Source organism: Heptranchias perlo, chromosome 9 (genome assembly GCF_035084215.1).
Source record: "Heptranchias perlo isolate sHepPer1 chromosome 9, sHepPer1.hap1, whole genome shotgun sequence".
Lineage (NCBI taxonomy): Eukaryota > Metazoa > Chordata > Chondrichthyes > Hexanchiformes > Hexanchidae > Heptranchias > Heptranchias perlo.
In genome coordinates this window covers 39,613,872-39,638,692 of record NC_090333.1, presented here as the reverse complement: position 1 = coordinate 39,638,692, position 24,821 = coordinate 39,613,872, and the positions used below count along the sequence as shown (strand labels likewise).

The window sequence follows — 24,821 nt, the reverse complement described above, 5'->3', positions numbered from 1 at the left end:
AACAATGACCATTAAGAAATATATTTCTCAATAAATGGTTCTCATGGAAAGTTCAAACACAATTAGATCTTCTTCAATTCTAAAAGGTCAAATTGCACCATGAACAAATCAGTCTTATTTTTAAATCTACCTGTAGTACTTTTTTGAATATAAATGCTTATGAAGTATTCAGACTGCATAAAGCAATTTCAATTAGCCTATCATCTTTGAATACACCAATTCATCGATTCCACGCTACCAGTGGAAGAGAACACAAGTCAGGGAATTGGCATTTAGAGTGTTGTAGCCATATCTCCAACTTAAGCTCCCTTCAAGTACAGCTTCCCAGTGGAAGCACAGGATCGGTGACTTTATGCCCAAATACATTTTGTGGAGAAAACTGAAACGATAGTTCAAAAGCAGGTAACAATAAGCAGAGTTAGAGTTATTCAGTTCTTCCTTACTCAACAGAATAATAGTTAAGCATTTACATCTATAAACACTACAGCCCCAATTTTAACCCAGAGCAGGAATCGGGCCGTTGGGGGCTAAACCTCTTGACCCTGGCAACATGAGGCCCAGACGATTTTAACTCCCGGGCCTCATCTGCATGCCACCGGTCAGCTACCCAGGAGAAAGCATCAGCTGGCTAAGTGTGCGGGAGCAGAATTTTGGGTGGCAGGAGGCTGAGGCTGGCACCAAAGGAGCAATTGCCAGCAACAAAGTAAGTCACAGGGAGCAGGCTTTGGGCATGTCGCGCAGGAGGGAAGCGGGGGTGGGGGGGGGGTGGGGGGAGCCCAAGGCTGGGGAAACCTAAACTTTCCTTGTGGAGCCTGGAGAAGTATATTCAATTTTCATTTGTGTATATGGGTCAGCCCTCACCCCAGCAATAAGCAAATAAATAAAGTTAGCAGATGTCAGATTTTTTTCAAGCAGCCCTTAATAGTGCAGTAATTCATCTTGGAGATGAGGGGAAAACCAGATGCTGTGGGGTTTCTGTGCCAGCACATCAGCTGAATAGGCAGGCTAGGTTTGGAAGGACAAAAGTGGGGACACCAAGGTGAAGTAAAAATTATTATACATACTTAAATAGGCACAGCCTTGATCACTGGGAAGGAAGAACATACAGAATAGCTACCCATAGTAAAGGAATTGAATGTTACTACTTTCTGTGATGTGGGCTTCTTGTTACATTATTTAACTACACATTAATGGAGTAATTGTTAATAGATATTCAAAAACACTCTAGCTCCATCATACACTTTCACAGCAGCGTGTAATAACAGAGGTACATACAATTATAGAACATAGGTTTGTTTTGTAAGTACTTATAATCAAATTTGCTCCTATAATTGGAAATAATGAAAACTAATGCCACAAAGCTATGGAAATTGTGGATTCAATATTTATCAAAAGTGGTGAAGAACTTGTTCTGTTTTTACAGCAGGAAATATTTCATATTTTATTTTGTGTAGAGTAGCAAAGTAAAATAACATCGGTGGATAAGAATAATGTATATTGCATTACTCTATCATAATCCATAGGCTGCAAAACACCAAAGGGAGGGGAATCACTGAATATCTGGCAGCAATACAAACTACCAAGCTTTTATTCAAGAATCAAAACCTGTGCAGAACCTGTGTGTGAGTATGTAAAACATATGCATTCCATTATATACTTGATGAAAATCAGAAACACAAATTCACCATTTTTATAGCCTTTTACATTTTATTCATGCAACAAAAAAAACCTGAAGTCTAGTATATCCATATCAAGCCTCTTGGGTAGTTAAATTCTATCATCATCTCCTTTCTTTAATGGAACACTCCCATTACGTACAAACACTGCAAGAATCAGCAAGAATCAGACAATGGGTGAATAACTTCAGTGCAAGCAGCAAAATATAATTATGTTATGCCTCTTGTGACTGGAAAGAGACCCTCTTAAGCAAAAAGGAAACACTCAGCTATGAAAGCCACATTAACAGATTATTGCTCGAATCCTTTTTAAATATTACATTAGATTAAAACCACAGTAAATATGTATGGTACATCATCGAGTCAACAGCAAAGAAACATGCCATTTGGCCCAACTGGTCTATGCTGGCGTTTATGCTCCACACGAGCCTCCTCCCACCCATCTTTATTTAACCCTATCAGCATATCTTTCTATTCCTTTCTCCCTCATGTGCTTATTTTAGCTTTCCTTTAAGTGCATCTATGCTATTTGCCTCAATTACTCCTTGTGGTAGCGCATTCCACATTCTTACCACTTTTTGGGTAAAGAAGTTTCTCCTGAATTCCCTACTGGATTTATTAGTGACTATCTTATATTTATGACCTCTAATTTTGGACTCCCCCACAAGTGGAAATATTTTCTCTACATCTACCCAATCAAAACCTTTCATTATCTTAAAGACCTCATCCTTCTCTTTTCTAGAGAAAACAGCCCCAGTCTGTTCAGACTTTCCTGATTAGGATAGCCTCACAGTTCTGGTATCATACTTGGGAATCTTTTTTACACCTTCTTCAATGCCTCTACATCCTTTTTATAATGTGGAGACCAGAACTGTGCACAATACTCCAAGTGTGGTCTAACCAAGGTTCTACACAAGTTTAACATAACTTCTCTGCTTTTCAATTCTATCCCTCTAGAAATGAATCCAGTGCTTGGTTTGCTTTTTTATGGCCTTATTAACACGTGACGCTACTTTTGGTGATTTGTGAAAGTGTACCCCTGGATCCCTTCGCTCCTCCACCTCATTTAGACCCCATATTATCCAAGCAGTATGTGGCCTCTTCATTTTTCCTCCAAAATGCACCACCTCACACTTATCTATATTGAAATTAATTTGCCAATTACACACCCATTCTGCAAGTTTATTAATGTCTTCTTGTATTTTGTCATATTTTTCCTTTGTGTTAACTATACCCCCCAATTTGGTGTCATCCCCAAATTTTGAAATTGTACTTCCAATTCCAGAGTCCAAATCGTTAATGTAAATTGTGAACAACAGTGGTCCTAGCACCGATCCCTGTGGAACACCATTTCCCATCTTTTGCCAGACTGAGTTGCTACCCTTAACCCCTACTCTCTGTTTTCTGTTTTGTTGCCAAGCTTGCTATCCATTCTGCTACTTGTCCCCTGACTCCACATGCTCTGATCTTAGTCGTGAGTCTACTGTGCGGTACCTTATTGAATGCCTTTTGAAAATCCAAATATATTACATCTACTACATTACCCTTGTCTACTCTTTCTGTTGCTTCTTCAAAGAATTCAGTAAGATTGGTCAAGCATGACCTTCCCTCTTGAAATCCGTGCTAACCACTCTATTATATTTTCGGTTTCTAAATGTTTTTCAATTACATGTTTGAGTAAAGATTCCATTATCTTTCCTACCACCGATGTTAAACTAACTGGTCTATAGTTCCTTGGACTTGTTATATCTCCCTTTTTAAATATGGGAATCACATTAGCTGTCTGCCAGTCCTCTGACACTATTCCCTTTCTAATGAATTTTTATATATATGTAAAAGTGCCTCTGCTATCTCTTCCCTTACTTCTTTTAATATGCATGGACGTAATCCATCCGGACCAGGGGTTTTATTCTCTCTAAGTTTGATTAGTTTATCAATTATCTCCTTTCAATCTTAAATGTTTTATATCATTTATATTCCTTGATAATTTAATTTCATTGTTCCACTTTGCTTGCCTAATTGTTTTTTTGACTTCTTTCCTAACCTCTTCCTATTCCCTTTTCTCATCATCTCCTTTATTGTCTATGTACTTAAGAGTATGCCTTTTCCTTGAGCTTCCGTTTTACCCTCATCTCTTTATTCATCCATGGTGTTTCATCATTGGCTAGCTTGTTCTTGCTTTTTTTTTTAAGAGGAATATATTTCTCCTGAACTCTATTGATCACTGTTTTAAATATTTCCCACTGCTATTCTATCTCTTTATCTGTCAGGTTTTTCTTACAGTTTACCTACCCTAGTTCCATTCTCATCCCCTCAAGATTTGCTTTTTTTCCAATCTACTACTGAGGTCCTGTTTTTTTAATTTAGTTCCTAACTTCTGATATTCCAACAACAAAAAAAATGAGTTGAGAAATAAGTTAAAGGCAACAGATATGGAAGGCGACCACACTATGGGCTCTGTTTTCGCACCCGCAATCGGGTGTATTCGTGGCAGGGGGGCTGCGAAAATCCAGGATTCCCGGGGCAGGTCTGGAGCCCCGGCTCCAACCCGCCCCATTTCCAGGTTCCCCAGTGACGCGCTCACATGCGCGCGCAGCCGCCGCATGTGGGACTCCCGCCAGCAATTAAAGCCGGCGGGGTGCCACTTAAAGTACTTGAACAGGTACTTCAGGTTGTTTACAGACCTGATTGACCTGATATTTTAGGAGGGGTTGGATTTTGCAATTAACTGAGACTGTTTCCTGTACTGGGAGAAACACTCCAAGTTGAAATGGACGTGTTGCAGCCACCAGCCTGTGGCAGCTGCAAAGGTCCATTTGACAGGTTGGGGGGGAGGGGTGTGGGGGGAGACTCTCACTCATTGCAGGAGGCCACTCTGTCACTTTGGACAAAGTTTGGCCTCCACCACCCTCCTCCTAACAATAAAATGCATAAACTTGCACACTTACCCCGGTGTCCAGACACATTTACCTACCTTGCGGACCCCCTCAAATGTACATCTTCCGGATGGGGGCCGTCGTAGCTGCAGTCATGACCTCCTCGGAGGGCGAACAGCATCACCAGCCTCGCCGGTCACACCGTCCACCTCTGACACGTGGAGCTCCACAACACAGTGCTGTGACACATCCACCTGCACAGCAGGAGGGAGGGCAACCGCAGAGAGAGATGCGTCGCAGAGGGCACTACCCTCACCACAAGGTCCACAGACCGAGGCTCAGCTTCCGTGGACATGTAGTCGTAGACATCTGCAGCCTCCTTCATGCCGAGCTGCTCCCGGCTGGCCCGAGCACCATCTTCTTACCTGTCGCTGTCAAAGTCACCACTGCCCTCAACATCTTCTCCTCCGTATCCTTCCAGGGTGCCACCGGGGACATCGCTGACGTCTCTCAGTCGTCTGCACAAAAGAGCCCTGCAAATATACCTACACCCACTTTGCAGTGACACAATGGGTGGCATCAGTTGTGGGTCTTCATAGTGATCCTCAGGAAAGGGCATTATTGCACAAACCAGACAAGATTCGCAAAGACGTGGCAATAGTGGTGACAATATAATATGGTATAATTAAATATAGGTAAACATCATGACAAACCCTCAAACACCCTTCATGTTCACAACACGTTTGCCTTACGCTTCCTACTCACATATGTGATGCATGCCCTGTGGCTGCAGCACAGGTAGTAGCAGGTTGAGTGAGGCTGACCGTGAAAGAGATGCATCAGAGGGTGAGTATGAGATACAGCCATGAGATTGTATGAGGATTGGGTTGAGTGGTAGTGGTGGGATGAGTACTGGCAAGATGAGTAAGTGCAGGTAAGATGAGGATGAGCTTTGATTGGGTGTGAGGGGTGATGTGATGGAATAGTGTTGGCAGTGCAGAAGGAGATGTGGGGTGGGGGCGGTGATGTGGCAGACGGAGTATAGGGGAATGAGTAAGTGTACTCACTTCGGCTGACCTAGTGAGGTGATTGATATGTTGGTGGTGCTGGTGACCTCCTCTACCACCTCGAGCCAGGCCTTCTTGGTGGCAGAGGCAGGCCGCTTCCTCCCGCCCGCCGGGGGTAAGATCTCTGTCCACCCCATCCAATGATACCCGGAGTGAGGCATCATTAAACCTGGGAGCAGCCTTCCCCCTGGGCTGTAATTTTTTCTATTTTCTGCAGCATCAGTCAGTAGAGGACTGCCCCTTTAAATAGGGGCTTCTCCAGCTGACAGACCTTGCTGCGCATGCGCAGTCCGCCCGCCGCGCAGCTTACCAGCGGGAAACCCGGAAGCACAGGTAAGTGGCTCCAATTATCCTGTAATTGCGTGCGGAGCACCCCAATTTCACCGGATGCGTTACCCACGCGCCCAGTCGACCCCCCGCTGAGAACCTGCCACCCTGCTAATATCGAGCCCTATATCTTTGCTTTTGTTTATTACGAAAGCCTGGTATTTGCAAATGTTTTTAATCACTTAAGGGCAAAAGTGGGCAAATACATAATATCTTTTGATGCCAGCTGACTGAAAAAGGCAGGGTGTACACATTATTGATGCAAAGCTTTCAAAAGGTAATAATTTAGCGTGGCAAACTCAGTTCAGATTCAAAAAGCCATTTCTCACAAAGCTTTCAATTTGAGCTATAATTTCAAGTTTAGCATTTTGAGTGACTAGTTGAAACGCTGAAAATGGATTATTTTTGTTAAAATTCTATTCAGGTTGCATATTCTCCAATTCATCGTACATAAACTTGGCTGTAAACACCACTGCAATTCTCGAAAATCAAATCCACCTTTAACACTAGTGAACCAGTATATGCTTATCTGACTCCACTTTGACAGATGTGGAATTATTGTTTGAGATTGTTCAAAATAAATCACAGAACATAGCTCAGCGACCAGTCTCTTGGTGTCAATGACACAAAACAAGCTTTTATTTTTTTAACATTGCTCCTAGCTCTCTGTGTGACTGTGTAGACAAGAATCTCACAGACTTAGAGGGCTACTGTTTGGTGCCGAACGGGCTGGCATGCGTACCAGAAGCCGGAGGCCCGAGGCTCACCCTAAATTGGGCCTTGGACGTCATTTCAATATTACGGGCAAGCTGCAAGCGCCTGTCGGGCCTCCAGAAGCAGATTGCCAGTCGCCGCAGGACCAAATTGGACCATCTGCCTCGCTGGCAGCGGTCCTCAGGTAAGTCCAGTGTGGGGGGTTGGGGGAGAGGAGGAGAACAAAAGGGGGGCTAACGCAAGCTGGCAGCGGCCCGCAGTCGCGCTGTGGATCTGGGAGCAGCCTGTTTCAGGTGGGAGCACCAGATGCATCTTTACTAATGTGTGGTGCCCCTAACGCAGGCGCAGATGGGGCACCCCAAAATTGGTCCATTTTGCCTCTGTTTTTGCCCAGAGAACATAGGAACTGCTAGACGAATAATGGCCAAGGTTCATGTACCATCCTGGTAGTTGCGTGATACAATGATAATGGAAATGTTGACTAATCATAGCAATCAATCTCTATCAATTAGTCTACAACAGACCCAGATATGACGCAAAGAAAACCCCAGTGGCGGAGAGCTTTGGGAACCACAGGTCCAAAGTCACCTGTTCCTCCCAAGCATGCTACACTTACCATACGTCATGTCTCAAATTACTCATATACTGAATCATCAAATGTTATTTTCTGAAAGAAATCTATCTAATTTGTATTTGAATGAATCAATAATAACTGTTTCCACCATCTCCCTAAGGTGCCTGTTCCATAGGTTGATCACTCGCTCACTGAAATATTATTTCCGCAGATTAGTTTTGAATTTACTCCCCTTCAAGCGCAGGCCATATCCTCTGGTTCTACTGTTCTGGACAAGGTGAAATATCTAGTCATGGTTGACACTGTCTAGTCCTTTTAGAATCCTAAAAACAGCCATTATATCACCTCTAGACCTCTTTTGCAGTGAGAATATGCCTAATTTACATAATTACTCCTCATAATCCAATCCCCCCATCCCCTCAATCATTCTGATTGCTCTCTTCTGTATTTTTTCAATAGCTGCAATATCCTTTTTGTACTGTGGCAACCAGAATGGTACACAGTATTTTAAGTGCAGTCACACCAATGATTTATAAAGTGGCAGGATTACCTCACTATTTCGGCTCAATATTGACCTTTCAATACAACCCAACATCTGATTTGCTTTACTCACTGCCACCGAGCTTTGTTGCGATAGCTTCAATGTATTGTCAATCAGGACCCTCGGGTCTCTTTCATTTTCCATGAACTGGTGCAACAAGGACCAATTTCTACCCTAGAATCTCCAAAAGGCCATCGGTTGGCAAACTCGCCATGAATAATTATATCTGCAGCAATATTCATTTATAAAAGACTGGAGGAACATTGTTAAATATTATTCAGACAGATAGGTTTCCACCTCTTTTTCTTTTATACCATATGTATAAAGTAGGTTTCCTAGTTGTATGAAAAACAAATTTAATAATGAATTTAAAAATAATGGCTTTGCCACTGTAGTGTAGCTTGAAACACCGCCCAGGTGTGACTGCAAGTCAGTTAACAAATAATGGCCCAGAATTTGCTGGGACAAGAACAGCAAGTTTAATGCATGCATAGTTATTAGTATTTAAATTGTCCAGGGATTTGTGGTGACCCCATGACTGTGAGTTAACCTTGAGAAAACAGCAGCTCGCTATCAACCACCCTGTGAGTTTCAAGAAATTGCTCGATTTGTGCAATAAATACAAATTAAATGAGCAGTACTAGGGCTAGTACTTAACAGCGTAACAACCCTTTATTGGTGAGTTTTATGTGCCTACAATGCCACTCAACCTCTCTGGGCCAGAAAGGGAACAATTGAAACTGCATTCCTGCAGGTAGTACATTGTTCTTAAGTGATTTAAAACATTTTAAATTTTTTTCTCACTTTTCTGTTTTTTTTTCTCTCTTAATCGAATCTTTCTTTCCCTCTAATACTCTTTCTGTACCTAATTTGACTCTGATTCACACTATTTCCTTCTCCGTCATTCCTCTGTTCCTTTTTCAATCCTTAAATCTCATAGATTAAGGAAATAGTCCCATTGTTCACCAAGCTCCCAGATGCCCCGTTGACCTCACACTCAGCTCGCGCTTCCAGCAATTTGCGGTGCAAATATTTTTCGAGCTGAAGCGTGAGGGAAAAAGTCTAACTAACGGGGCACGCCACGAGATGTCCCACTCCTGCAAATTCTGGGCCAACATTACCTTGTTTGTGTTACATAGAAACATAGAAAATAGGAGCAGGAGTAGGCCATTCGGCCCTTCAAGCCTGCTCTGCCATTCAATATGATCATGGCTGATCCTCTATCTCAATACCATATTCCCGCTCTCTCCCCATACCCCGTGATGCCTTTTGTGTCTAGAAATCTATCTAGCTCCTTCTTAAATATAATCAATGACTTGGCCTCCACAGCCTTCTGTGGTAGAGAATTCCACAGATTCACCACCCTCAGAGTGAAGAAATTTCTCCTCATCTCAGTCCTAAATGTCCTACCCTCATTCCTGAGACTGTGACCCTTCGTTCTGGACCCCCCAGCCAGGGGAAACATCCTCCCTGCATCCAGTCTATCTAGCCCTGTCAGAATTTTATATGTTTCAATGACATCCCCTCTCATTCTTCTAAACCCGAGTGAATACAGGCCAAGTCGACCCAATCTCTCCTCATACGACAGTCCTGCCATCCCAGGGATCAGTCTGGTGAACCTTCGCTGCACTCCCTCTATGGCAAGTATATCCTATCTTAGGTAAGGAGACCAAAACTGCACACAATACTCCAGGTGTGGTCTCACCAAGGCCCTGTATAACTGCAGTAAGACGTCCTTGCTCCTGTACTCAAATCCTCTTGCAATGAAGGCCAACATACTATTTGACTTCCTAACTGCTTTCTGCACCTGCATGTTTGCTTTCAGTGACCCAGGTCCCTTTGTACTTCAACATTTCCCAATCTATCACCATTTAAATAACACTGCCTTTCTGTTTTTCCTTCCGAAGTGGATAAGTTCACATTTATCCACATCATATTGCATCTGCCATGTGTTTGCCCACTCACTCAACTTGTCTAAATAGCCTTGAAGCCTTTTTGCATCTTCCTCACATCTCACGATCCCACCTAGTTTTGTGTCGTCAGCAAACTTGGAAATATTACGTTGCCCAAGTAATAACCATTAGCAAGCAACTGTGATACTTATCCAGCTGATCTATTATATTGCTGCAAATATGATTCATTTTGGCATATAATTACTTATGGCAACTTTGCCAATTGATGGCTTTTTTGGACATAAGCAATGTTCTTTTTGTAGGCTGGCTATTGTGCAGTAACAAGCACTGTTACTAAACATCGTATCATCTGTTTCGGTAGTAGTGTAAACTTTAATTGTAATCATATGACAAAATAAAATTCTGTCAAAATAATGTCAACTGGTGTTGTCTCAAAAGCAAGTGTAATTCAACCATATTATTAGCAATCTGCCTGTTAAATTATAGCTGTACTTAGCTTTGTCATAGGAAGATTAAGATTTTAAAAGATTCTGGACTCCTTTTATACATCTGAACATGAAGAATTTTAATAACTATATATATCGGTATCCTTCCTGAAGACTTCATTATAAACATCAGGGCATAAAATAAATATAATTACTATTATGTAAAGTTTGTCAATATGTTTTGTTTTTCTGTACAGGAAACGTGTCCAATAATGACAGGTAGGTACAGCACAGTTGAGATGCAGGGTAAATTTCTTTTTGATTTGCCCCAACATTGCATCCTAGCTTAAACAGCAAGAGAATCATCTACAATGCAACAGTGTGACACTTCCATTGGTTTGGGTAGTTTTGTTCTGTGTGTTTGCATCCATTAGGAGCTTGCTTGAGTCTTCTCAAGTTCACTTCACTTAGGACCTTCACAGGGAACCAACTCTAATTTCGTTATTTTGGTCTGAATTCTAATAAGATTCAGAACTAAAAAAAAGTATTCTGACCCATTGTGTCATATATTACCCAAAATATACCAATTATAATGTTTTCTTAAATTTTCAAAACGGACATTTAATCACACAATAATTTGTTTGCAATGGAAATCAACATGATAGAGGCAACTGTAACCCATCTCGCACAGCTGCAATGGGGCGGGCGGTTCAAATAGAAGACTTAGAATCATAGAATGGTTACAGCACAGAAAGAGGCCATTCGGCCCGTTGAACCCATACCGGCACTCTGCAAGAGCAATTCAGCTAGTCCCACTCCCCCGCCCTTTTCCCGTAGCCCAGCAAATTTTGTTCCTTCAAGTACTTATCCAATTCCCTTTTGAAAGCCATGATTGAATCCAACTCCACCACCCTTTCAGGCAATGCATTCCAGATCATAACCACTCGCTGCGGCACTCTCTTCTGCCAATGGGCACAGCTTCTCTCTATCTACTCTGTCTAGACCCCTCATGATTTTGAACGTCTCTATCAAATCTCCTCTCAACCTTCTCTGCTCTAAGGAGAGCAACTCCAGCTTCTCCAGTCTATCCAAGTGGCTGAAGTCTCTCATCCCTGAAACCATTCTATTAAATCTTTTCTGCATCCTCTCTAAGGCCTTCACATCCTTCCTAAAGTGCGGTGCCCAGAATTAGACACAATACTCCAGTTGTGGCCGAACCTGTGTTTTATAAAGGTTCATCATAACTTCCTTGCTTTTGTACTCTATGCCTTTATTTATAAAGCCCAGGATCCTGTCTGCTTTTTTAACCGCTTTCTCAACCTGCCCTGCCACCGTCAATGAATTGTGCACATATACCCTCAGATCTCTCTGTTCCAGCACCCCCTTTAGAATTGTACCCTTTAGTTTATATTGCCTCTCCTCGTTCTTCCTACAAACATGTATCACTTCGCACTTCTCTGTGTTAAATTTCATCTGCCACATGTCCGCCCATTCCACCAGCCTGTCTATGTCCTCTTGAAGTCTATCACTATCTTCCTCACTGTTTATTACACTTTCAAGATTTGTGTCATCTGCAAATTTTGAAATTGTGCCCTGTACACCCAAGTCCAAGTTATTAATATATATCAAGAAAAGCAGTGGTCCTAGTACCGACCCCTGGGGAACACCACTGTATACGTTCCTCCAGTCCTAAAAACAACCGTTGACCACTACTCTCTGTTTCTTTTCACTTAGCCAATTTCATATCCATGCTGCCATTGTCCCTTTTATTCCATGAGCTTCAACTTTGCTGACAAGCCTATCAGTGCTCCATTTCCACTGCATTCCCAACAGTTGCAATTTAACAGCACAATTTTTTTAGTTGGCCAAGGCACCTACCAGAGACAGATGGAGCCCTCATGAGCACATGCAAATCAGGGTCCTAAGATGTTATGAGGACCCCAATGCCATTTCAACTCGAAATCACGAAAGTCCCGCCCAGCGCCCAAACCTGCCAGTAATACCTAACAGGATTGGTCCTTCAGAGCCACTGAAGTAGCATTTAAAGGGGCACTCATCTGCAGGTAAGTGGGCTACAGGATTTATGTGCCATTGTGCTGTTTGGATTGCCAGGAGAGAGTGTCCAACTTCCAGACTGCATCTTTGTTTTTTTTGCCTTACTTACCCTCAGTAAGCTTAACATTATTGCCAGTTTGATTTGGATGGAGGAAGGGGTGGAGCAAGTGGAGAAGCAGCAGCCTCAACAACCAGTGTTCAAACATTACTCTCACTATACAACATCTGAAACTCTTTGGATAATATGTTAGCTTGGTCTAATATCACAGTATTCACATTTTAATTTTGAGAAATGTAAAATCAGGAACTCCTGTAACATCTTTTGGCTGATTATGATGCTACAATATTAATGAAATCCAATTTATTTCATCTCCCAGTAAAAAGACAACAAATTACACAATCAATGAGGTAAAGGGTTGTAATTACATAATCAATGGTGTAAGGAAGAAATGACAATTACATATGCTGGAGTAGGGAAAAGGCAATATATTACTCAGTCGTCAGTTAGAAAATAATTATTTAAAAGGTTAAGTACAGATAAGGAAGGCACTTTAGATGCTGGACAAGTTTTGTATAACAAAAGGTGAAAGCAGTGTATAGCAGCATTATTTTGCATTGTTGTAGGCTGGAGGCTGCTGTGAATCCTCCACCACCAGCTCTACCACTTAATAACCCTGAACTTCCACAATTACTGGTTGTGTGCTTTTTTTCCATTTAATCTGGTATTACTAGGCAGTTACCTATAGGAATCATGGGCCTCATCACTACTGCAGTAGTAGTGCAGTTCAATCTGCTTAGAGCTAAGCTCTTTGCTGGTATTTGTAGCAATGATTACTGTTGCAAAAAATATTCTCACTTTGCACTGCCGGATGAACTTGCCCTTGGTTTAAAAATATTGTTGATGTGAGAGTCAAATTGGTGCCAAAGTTCCTCAAGGCACGATCCCAGCATAACCACTAGAGTTTATGGGGTCAGCGAGAGGGCACCTAAATACCATGGGCGGAGCGGGGGGCAGGGAAGTGCAAATGCCACTATACAAGGACCTCTTTGGTGGCCATCTGTCCCATGTGGCCAGAAACTCCAGCATTTGCTGCACTGGGAGGGTGTTTTCCCAGACCATACACCTCATAACCCCATGTGTAAGGAGCCCGATCAGTAAAAGTGATAAAGAAAAACATTTGGTTCTTTCAGGGCCTGGACTCCACATCCATCCAGCTGGAGGACGGTATACCTCACCCAACTGGGCATACCCACCTCCGCAGATATGTTAGTTCCCGAATGAGCCACTGGAGCAGAAACTCTCTGCATTGGGAGTCCCCGCTACTGGCTCCAACCTCCCGGAAACATTTGCTTTGCAAGGAGCAGGTGGTGGTTCTGCTGCTTAAAGATAAGACAAGTCAGAAACTCTCAGAAATGACAGAGACCCAGCACAACCGGGTCTCTGCCATTTTCCGGGGTTTTGGCCGGTCTCCTCCCAGAGTTTTGGCAGGAGACCAGTGGAACCATAAAGGTCTTTCAGCCCAATTACATTTTGTTTGCAGTAACCTCGAGGCCCTTGGCACTGCCGAGTTAGGTTGGTTTTGATTGTTAACTAATTTAGGATCAGAATTTTTGGTAACCAATTTCTTTTTAATGTACATTATTGCTAATCATGTTAGATATAGAGATTTTAGATATATAGCTGACAACAGCACAGCCACAATCAGCCAAATAGCCTCCTTCTATGCTGTGCTGTAATTTCTCTGATTCTGAATCTTTGATATTAATATATATCAACTACTTGGGCTCTACAATTTTTCATATTACATTTGATTCTAAGTTGTGAGGTATTCACTACATTGAACAAAATCCTTAATTTTGTAACTTGGTATTGCAATGAGGGTGAAATGTACTGCAAATATTTGTCCTCGATAATGTTTTCAATGTTTTCCCCCCATTATCTGGAGAAGCTCAACAAAGGTAGCGGAAATCTGGAACTCTCTCCCCCAAAAAGCTGATGAGGTTAGGTCAATTGCAAATTTTAAATTTGAGATCGATAGATTTTAGTTAGGCAACTGTATTAAGGGTTGGAGAACCAAGGAGGGTAGCTGGAGTTAAGATGATCTAATTGAATGGTGGAACAGGCTCGAGGAGCTGAATGCCCTACTCCTGTTCCTATGTTCCCAACAGGTGTGTAAGGTAGTACCATGAGGATCAAGATTAAATGTGCAAGTGTATTATTTATTTCTTTTTAGTAGTAAGAAAACTACAACCGTATCTTTTTAGTCACCATAGACAGGACAGCATACAATTCTCTGATCTCCAACTATTTCTGAGCAATTCTCAGTTCCTGTATTTTTTCAGCATACCAATCTCAACATTCAGGCCTTAAGGCACTTCTGTCAACATCTTTGAATTTTACATTCCACCATCTTCTGTGGGTGCATTTTTATTTTCAAGTTCCCTAACAGTAAATTGAAAGGCAGTATTTTTCCAGCATGTATTGATTATGCACTGAAACAAATTGCAGTTCTCTGCAGATTGTATGTTGTAATCATAGAGCCGGAGGGATTTGCATTTGCATTACTCAGACTAATTCAACAGTGACATTTCAGACCTTCCGCGATCTAACAGAGCCAGAGCGTAAGCCTTACCAAGTCTTATGATCTTAATGACTCTAGTTCATCAAGTATTACTTAATTTGATTTTTTTTTAAATCACACATGTAAAATAAAGTAGAATTTTGTTAATGGAAACATTAGCTCCGCTACTAATTTGTTCTTCCTTTATACAGTGTTTATTTAATAGGAACAAATGGACAAAGAGAACATATTGCTTATCAAGGGTGTATTGCTATTAAGAAGCTTCTGCTATTCTGCAGAAAAGCAACCTTGGCACATTGTTTAGAAACACATCATTACCCAAGTAATAGTGTTCTGATGTTCTTTCGACATTTGATAAAATTGTTGTTTGATGTAGTTAAGTTCAAGTTATTTCATTAGGCAACTGAGTACATGCAGCAGAAATGTTATTTTCTGTTATGTGTTCCAGATGACAATTTAATTGCGTGTGCGCACACACACATACCCACACACACTGTAAATTTATTTCTGAAATGTGAACTAGCTTTCTGTAGTGAGTCACGACAGTTAGCTATCCTGCTTGTAAGCTGCACATGTTTATAACCTTTACCAATCTGTGTTTAAGTTGTATGCTGCACACTGCCATTTGGTGCTAGTGGATTCACTCTGGCTGTCTGCGGGAGTGGGGTGCATGTTCACAGAACCTATTTCCCATATGTCAGCACTCGTCCCTGCACAATCTGCTCATAGCTCGATTTCTTGCAAAACTAATAACATTCACCAAACATAGCCAATAGAAATCCCACATACCGTTTGACATATGCTGAAGAGAAATAGATGCAAATTGTGTTGACAACAGTACACATTTCAAGCAGTGAGATTGTAGTGTAAAGAAAGCTAAACCAAAAAAAAAACACCTAAATTCAACAATGGGAGGCTACGTTGCCCGCTGTAGGACTCTGTTTATAATTATTAGGTACAAATGGGTGGAGCTTGCGCTGTGCACGCTCTGCCCATTTGCACCAGACATTGAACAGCCTGAAGAGCGCGCTGGTGGCCACTCAAGAAAATGCCCTAAAAATTTTTGGAAGAATTTTTGTAGGGCCAGGAAGAGCAGGAGTGCTCCTTCTGCGGGGCACTGTCGACCTGTGCTCCCCAAAAATGGTTCAGACCTCCCGACACTGGCTTCAGGCAGGCAGTGTGGCTGCTCCACCAACCTCACATCCATTTCGGGCGAAAGACGGAAATTATCCCTATTGTATTTAATTAATAAATAAGGCAAGTTGAGGCTGCAGTAAGGATTAAATAGTACAATTTCTGTAGCATTTAGAAACAAAACAAAATCAGATCAACAAAAAAAAAGACTTAAAACCTTACTTATTTCCTTTCAAGGTCTTTTTAAATAAAGTATACCTTCTGGGAAGAAACAATAACACACTGTAATAATGTATCCAACTTCGTTCACATCTGTTAGCAGTATGGAAAATGGAAAGAGGAGAAAGAAATAAGAGAACAGACAGAAGGAGACATTGAAAAGAATCTCTAGGGGTCACTCAGTACACTGCAAGCTCTCTCTTTTTTTCGAATGGCTGATATTACATCTATATTTCCATATTATTCTCAGGTGCAGTCATTTGATTATAGTTGACATAACTGCTCCCTTCCCTCCTCCTTCAGAGTTAATTCTCAATAACTCCTGTTTTCTTTATGAATGCTACAATGACCTTTATTGGTTTGGCTCCAATTTTTCTGTAGGCCCCAAACTGATTGGAATTTGGCTTATTGCTGCCTGAAGCCACATGTAACCTTTCCAGACAGGATTATGTCCGATAAGTACTTAACTCAGAGGGGTGAAATTGGTCCTGGGCAGGAGTGTAAAATGGACAATGTGTAAACCGCCCAATTTTCTTGTCATTCTGGGCTAAATGTAAAATAGACTGCCGATTCACTATCACCCGTTTTGCGCTATTGCCCAAAACCAATTTCATCTCCAGTTAGTCTTGGTTGGAATTCTGGTATTCCTCCAGATAAAGGGAAGATACCTTTTGGCTGAAAAAGAGCAATCCATAACAGTTCATTCTCTCCTGGTTTGTTCTTTTGGCTAGAATGAGGCCCAGTAAAACTACCCCTGAGTCTTTCAGTGATATGAGATACAGCACTGATTTTATCTCTGCAGATTGCTGGAAATTGAAATGAAATGCAATAAAATTACACAGATTCAACAAGTATTATCATGAACCCAAAACACATTCCTCTGCAATATTTGAAACAATGTTTTCTTTCCTTTTTTTTGAAAAAAAATTAGTATTTTTAAATGGTGATACTAATAATAATCTATATCTATAAGTTAATACAGCACAATAGCACACAATCCGTCCCTCCAGTATCTCGCTTCCTGTGTCATATTCTTGCTGGCAGAAAAATCAACAAATCACAACAATGTAAATATTGCACTCAGGAAAATCCACCAACCGAAAAACACAGGAACTGAAGTAAACAAATTCTTTGAATTATTTTTTCAGAATCTTTTTATCTGCCATCTTTGGCTCCTCAGTAACTGAAACAATTGCTTCTAAATATAGCCTTTATAACATCTATGTGTATCTATGCATAATATATTAAACATCTTATATCTGCGCCACAGAGAGAGGGAAATGAGGAACAGCAAAAGAGAGAAAGTGGGAATCCAGGTGGTAAGTGGGAGTGGGAATAGGGAATGTACAGTGGAAAGGGACATCGGGCAATGGGGGAATATGGGTCTAGCAATGGTCCCAAGTAATTTAGATGGGATAATAGGGATCAGTGGGAGAAGGGAAATAGAGAGATAAAGCAGTGGGGGCTGTCACTTAGATTAAGGGATAGGGGCTCAGGCAGGCATCATGAGTGGGTTAAATGGGATGATATGGGGTGAGGGAGAGAGGAATAAAATAGAGCAAAGAATATAGGGCTGAGAGAATACTACAAAGGATGTGCAATTGGAGCGATACCATGCTTGGCAGAAGTAAGATCAGTCACTATATTAAGAGGTAGGAGAGATGATGGGAGTCAGGTGAAAGCAGAGAAACTGGAAAAAAGGGAGATGGGCTACAAGAAAAGGATCACAACACAGAAACCACAAATTAAGAGGTGGGACGTGGGGGAGGAATTGAAACATAGTGCAAGAGGCAGATTAGGATACATGGTGTGAAGGCGTGGTTCAAAATGGTCAAAGGTGTATTCTGAAGGGGTAGTGAAAAGGTTGTCTGCAGGCTTTCCAAATTCTCCCTGCCACAAACAAAAACCTCCCACAAACGCTGGTCAGACCTGTCTCTTCGTTCATGACCCCAAATCTGCCTTACAGTTCTGCCTGAAACTGCCATCTCACACCATGCTACACATTTCACTCTTCCGTCTAATGTTTGTATTTTGTTTGTATGCTTTTTTTCTAAGCCCCATTTCTGCTTTTTTTTTGTAATTTTCCTTTTTTTTAAGTCCCACTCCTGGCATTTCCATTTCTTTAGTTCCACTCCTTCCATTTGTATTTTTTTGAAGGTCTTCCTTCTGTTCTTTTTTGGCCCGCTCCTAAATGTTTCCCTTTTAGTCTCGCTCCTGTTGTTTGTATTTTTTGCTCCTAGTGTTACTCTTTTTTTTGTACTACGCCAGTGTGGTTTTTTGTCTTCTCTCCATGTTTGTAGTTTTTTAAAAACTCCTGCTCTTGATCTTTCAGCTTTATGCTTAGTTCTGCTCCTACTGCCATCCATTTTCTTCCTCCTTACTCCTGGGGGGCGATTTTAAATGGTTGTGCCTGGCATTAACTGGATGGTAATGGCCTCAAAATGGCACAGTAGCCTTACCACCCATTAAACCCAATGATGTGGCTGCTGTCATTTTGAAAGGGACCTACCGGTGGGTGCCTAAAGTACCTGCCTGTTTCAAGCAGTAGGCCTATTTCAGCACTCAGCACCAACACAAAACAAGATTCCACAAAACCAGTACAATACAACCACAAAGGAGAATTCCACCTCACACTAATATACGCCAAGCCTAGTTGCCACTAGAATTTCCAGCAAATTGAGAGCAAAACTACAACTGTTGACTGTGATACAACTATACACATTATATTTCAAAATATTTATGAAAGTCTTATGCATGTGTATCCTGTCACATTTACTTCCCCTAACATTTTCCTGTTGTGCCTATTTCCATTACTTTGTTGTCATCACACTATTTTTGTCACACTTATCTGTCATGCTTTTCAGTCATGGTTAAACTACTAATTTTATATATTTCTGATTGAAATCTCCGAGTCGGGTCTCCAAGTTAGGTGGTGCTATTGCTTACCTACCTCTGAAACCTCTCTTGTAAAATAGCATATAATCTGGTTCAGCATAAGCAACCTCAGAGGTGAGCCAGTAGTACTTAACAATATACTTCATTACACAGTTATATTCTTCACAATATAATATCTTACAACTAACATTAATATATACAAAATATACTTAATTTTATATATACTCATTACTACTAACATTTATTGCCACAGTCTACTGTTAGTTCTAAATTGTTTAATTTTAATTATCTGTTAATCTGAATTGAAATTGTGCAAACAAACATCTCCTGTGCACTTTTATTTAAATGACTTAATTTCAATTACTGGATAATTTAATTTTTTTCCAGCAAAAAAATTATTTTGAATTAATAGTCTCTATATCAAATATATCTTTCGCTCTGAATCTAACTATATTTTGTCAACATTATATTAATTTTTGTAAAAGTAAATTATCAATAAAATCTATGTATCTATATATCCTCTCTTACATTTAGATGTAATTACATACATATTGTATGTACTTACATATAAATGAGCAATGCCATGGGAGATCCATTTGTATTAGTGGAATTCATAGTCTTGCACTGAGGTTTTGAGTACACACGGTATTGCATGCCTCTAATATGACCAATGGCTTAAATTGATACAAGCGGTAAGTGGTGTGACTCCAAAAAGATACAGATACATAGAAAATAGGAGCAAGAGTAGGCCTGCTCCGCCATTCAAAATGATCATGGCTGATCATCTAACTCAGTACCCTGTTCCCGCTTTTTCCCCATATCCCTTGATCCCTTTAGCATTAAGAAATATATCTATCTCCTTCTTGAATACATCTAATGACTTGGCCTCCACTGCCTTCTGTGGTAGAGAATTCCACAGGTTCACCACCCTCTGAGTAAAGAAATTTCTCCTCATCTCGGTTCTAAATGGCATACCCCGTATCCTGAGACTGTGACCCCTGGTTCTGGACTCCCCATCCATTGGGAACATCCTCCCTGCATCTAGTCTGTCTAGTCCTGTTAGAATTTTATATGGTTCGATGAGATCACCTCTCATTCTTCTAAACTCTAGTGAATATGGGCGTGGTCGACTCAATCTCTCCTCATACGTCAGTCCTGCCATCCCAGGAATCAGTCTGGTAAACCTTCGTTGCACTCCTTCCATGGCAAGGACATCCTTCCTCAGACAAGGAGACCAAAACTGCACACAATACTCCAGATGTGGTCTCACCAAGGCCCTGTATAACTGCAGTGAGACATCCCTACTCCTGTACTCAAATCCTCTTGTAATGAAGGCCAACATACCATTGGCCTTCCTAACTGCTTGCTGCACCTGAATGCTCGCTTTCAGCGACTGGTGTACAAGGACACCCAGGTCTCGTTGCACCTCCCCTTTTCCCAATCCATCACCATTCAGATAGTAATTTGCCTTTCTGTTTTTACAACCAAAGTGGATAACCTCACATTTATCCATGTTATACTGCATCTGCCATGTTCTTGCCCACTCACCCAACTTGTCTAAATCACATTGGAGCCTCTTTGCATCCTACTCACAGCTCACATTCCACCCCAGCTTTGTGTCGTCTGCAAACTTGGAAATGTTACATTTAGTTTCCTCATCCAAATCATTGATATATATTGTGAATAGCTGGGCCCCAAGCACTGATCCCTGCGGTACCCCACTAGTCACTGCCTGCCACCCGGAAAAAGACCCGTTTATTCCTACTCTCTGTTTCCTGTCTGTCATCCAATTCTCAATCCATGTCAGTATATTCTCCCCAATCCCATGTGCTTTAATTTTGCACACTAACCTCTTGTGGGAGACCTTATCAAAAGCCTTCTGAAAATCCAAATACACCACATCCACTGGTTCTCCCCTATCTATTCTACTAGTTACATACTCAAAAAAACTCCAGTAGATTTGTTAAGCATGATTTCCCTTTCATAAACCCATGCTGACTTTGTCCAATCCCATTAATGCCCTCCAAGCGTTCTGTTATCACATCTTTTATAATAGACTCTGGCATTTTCACCACTACTGATGTTAGGCTAACTGGCCTGTAATTCCCTGTTTTTTCTCTCCCTCCTTTTTTAAATAGTGGGGTTACATTTGCCATCCTCCAATCTGTAGGAACTGTTCCAGAGTCTATAGAATTTTGGAAGATGATCACCAATGCATCCACTACTTCCAGGGCCACTTCCTTTAGTACTCTGGGATGTAGATTATCAGGTCCTGGGGATTTGTCAGCCTTTAGCCCCATTAATTTCCCTAGCACTATTTTTTTTCACCAATGCTGGTTTCCTTCAGTTCCTCCCTCTCACTAGACCCTTGGTTCCCTAACATTTCTGGCAGGTTATGCGTGTCCTCCTTTGTGAAGACAGAACCAAAGTATGTGTTTAATTGTTCTGCCATTTCTTTGCTCCCCATTATAATTTCCCCCATTTCTAACTGCAAGTGACCTACATTTGTCTTCACTAATTTTTTTCTCTTGACATATTTATAGAAGCTTTTACAGGTCAGTTTTTATGTTCCCTGCTAGTTTACTCTCATTCTCTATTTTTCCCCTCTTAATCAATCTCTTTGTCCTCCTTTGCTGAATTCTGAACTGCTCCCAATCCTCAGGCTTGCCTCTTTTTCTGGTAATTTTATACCTCTCCTCTTTGGATCTAATACCATCCCTAATTTCTTTTGTAAGCCATGGTTGAGCCACCTTTCCTGTTTTATTTTTGCGCCAGACAGGAATGAATAATTGTTGTAATTCCTGCACATGTTCTTTAAATATTAGCCATTGCCTATTCACCGTCATCCCTTTTAGTAAAGTTCCCCAATCTATCATAGCCAACTTGCACCTCATACTTTCGTAATTTCCTTTATTTAGATTCAGGACCCTAGTTTCGGATTCAACTACTTCACTCTCCATCTTAATGAGGAATTCTATCATGTTATGGTCGCTCTTCCCTAAGGGACCCCGCACAACAAGATTGTTAATTAATCCTTTCTCATTGCACAATACCCAGTCTGGATCACCTGTTCTCCAGTTTATTCCTCAACGTATTGGTCTAGGAAACCATCATGTACACACTCCAGGAATTCCTCCCCCACAGTATTATTGCTAATTTGGTTTGACCAATTTATATGTATGTTAAAGTCACCCGTGATTACAGTTGTACCCTTTTTGCATGCATCTCTAATCTTCTGTACATCTCCACTACTGTTTGGGGGCCTATAGACAACTCCCACCAATGTTTTCTGCCCCTTGGTGTTTCTTAGCTCCACCCATACAGATTCCACATCGTGATTTTCCGAGCCAATATCCTTCCTCACGATTGCATTGATTTCCTCCTTTACTAGCAACGCTACCCCACCTCCTTTCCCTTTTTGTCTGTCCTTCCTAAATATTGAATACCCCTGGATGTTCAGTTCCCATCCTTGGTCACCCTACAGCCATGTCTCCATAATTGCAACCATATCATAACTGTTAATATCTATTGTATTGCAAATGCTCCGCACATTCAGACACAATGGGGTCGATTTTAGCACCTGCGATTGAGTGCGTTCCTGGCGGGGGGGGGGCCACGAAAATCGTTGATTCTCGGGGCGGGTCGGGAGCCCAGCTCCAACCCGCCCACTTCCGGGTTTCCCACAGACACGCTGACATGTGTGCACAACCCCCGCATGTGGGACTCCCGCCGGCAATTAAAGCCGGCAGGGTGCCACTTAAGGTATTTATTTTGGTATTTCAGGTCGCATACAGACCTGATTAACGAGATATTTTAGGAGGGTTGGGATTTTACAAACAACTGGGACTGTTTCCCGTACAGGGGGAAACACTCCCAGTTCAAATGGACGTGTTGCAGCCATCAGCCTGTGGCAGCTGCAAAGGTCCATTTGACAGGTGTGGTGGGGGGAGAGACCCTCACTCATTGCAGGAGGCCACTCGGTCACTTTGGACAAAGTTTGGCCTCCACCCACCACCCTCCTCCTAACAACAAAATTCACCCACTTGCACACTTACCCCAGTGTCCAGACACGAGTACCTACCTTGCGGACCCCCTCAGATGTACATCTTCCCGATGGGGGCCGCCGTAGCTGCAGTCATGACCTCCTCGGAGGGCGAACAGCATCACCAGCCTCGCCGGCCACGTCATCCACCTCTTGACACGTGGAGCTCCACAACACAGTGCTGTGACACATCCACCTGCACAGCAGGAGGGAGGGCAACCGCAGAGAGAGATGCGTCGCAGAGGGCACTACCCTTCCACAGGGTCCACAGACCGAGGCTCAGCTTCCTGGACCTCTCTGAGCAGCAGTGCACACGGAGGCTCAGAGTCACTCGACATGTAGTCGTGGACATCTGCAGCCTCCTTCATGCTGAGCTGCTCCCGGCTGGCCCGAGCACCATCTTCTTACCTGTCGCTGTCAAAGTCACCACTGCCCACAACAACTTCCCCTCCGCATCCTTCCAGGGTGCCACTGGGGACATTGCCGATGTCTCTCAGTCGTCTGCACAAAAGAGCCCTGCAAATACACCAAAACCCACTCTGCAGTGACACAATGGGTGGCATCAATTGTGGGTCTTCATTATTGCACAAACCAGACAAGATTCGCAAAGGCGTGGCAGTAGTGGTGCCAATATAATATTTAATGTGAGTTGGTCAGAAATTAAATATAAGTAAAAACCATGACAAACCCTCAAACGCCCTTGTGGATCCCCTTCATGCTCATGACACGTTTGCCTTACGCTGCCTACTGCACATATGTGATGCATGCCCTGTGGCTGCAGCACAGGTAGTGGCAGGTTGAGTGAGGCTCACTGTGAAAGAGATGCATGAGAGGGTGAGAGTGAGATAGAACCATGAGATTGTATGAGGATTGGGTTGAGTGGTAGTGGCGGGATGAGTACTGGCGAGGTGAGTAAGTGCAGGTAAGATGAGGATGAGGTTTGAGTGGGTGTGAGGGGTGATGTGACAGAGTAGTGCTGGCAATGCAGAAGGAGATGTGGGGTGGGGGCGGTGATATGGCAGATGGAGTGTAGAGGAATGAGTGAGTGTACTCACTTTGGCTGACCTACTTAGGTCATTGCAGCACCTCCTGCATTGTATGCAGGTGGGCGATATGTTGGTGGTGCTGGTGACCTCCTCTGCCACCTCGAGCCAGGCCTTCTTGATGGCAGAGGCAGGCCGCTTCCTCCCGCCCGCCGGGGGGAAGATCTCTGTCCTCTCCCTCCTCCTCACCCCATCCAATGATACCTGAAATGAGGCATCATTAAACCTGGGAGCAGCCTCCCCCTGGGCTGCTCCATGCTGTAATTTTTCCTATTTCTTGCAGCATCAGTCAGTGGAGGATTGCCCCTTTATATAGAGCTCCTCCCAGCTGACAGACCTTATTGCGCAGTCCGCCCGATGCGCAGCTCAGCAGCGGGGAACCTGGAACAAGAGGTAAGTGGATCCAATCAGCCTGCGATTGCATTCGGGGTAGACTGATTTCAACAGGCGCGTTACCCACGCGCCCAATCCCCCCCCCCCCCCCCCGCTGTGAACCCGCCGCCCTGGTAATATCGGGCCCAATGCCCTCAGACTTGTCTTTTTAAGATCTTAGTTTTATTTTGCACTATGGCCCTATTTGTTTCTCGGCCTTGTTTTCTCTGCCTTCTACTATTGCTTCTTCCCTTTCTGTCTTTTGTTTCTATCCTTGTTTCCCCCTCCTCTGTCTTCATGCTCAGGTTCCCATCCCCCTGCCATTCTAGTTTAAACCTTCTCCAACAGCACTAGCAAACACCCCCG

General features: G+C 42.4%; 1 protein-coding gene across 4 annotated transcripts in view; it reads right to left on the bottom strand.

Annotated features, from left to right (window-relative positions):
* The window catches only part of agbl4 (AGBL carboxypeptidase 4), a 746,494-nt gene that overhangs the window by 191,247 nt on the left and 530,426 nt on the right, over positions 1-24,821 (bottom strand). The window lies entirely within an intron of this gene.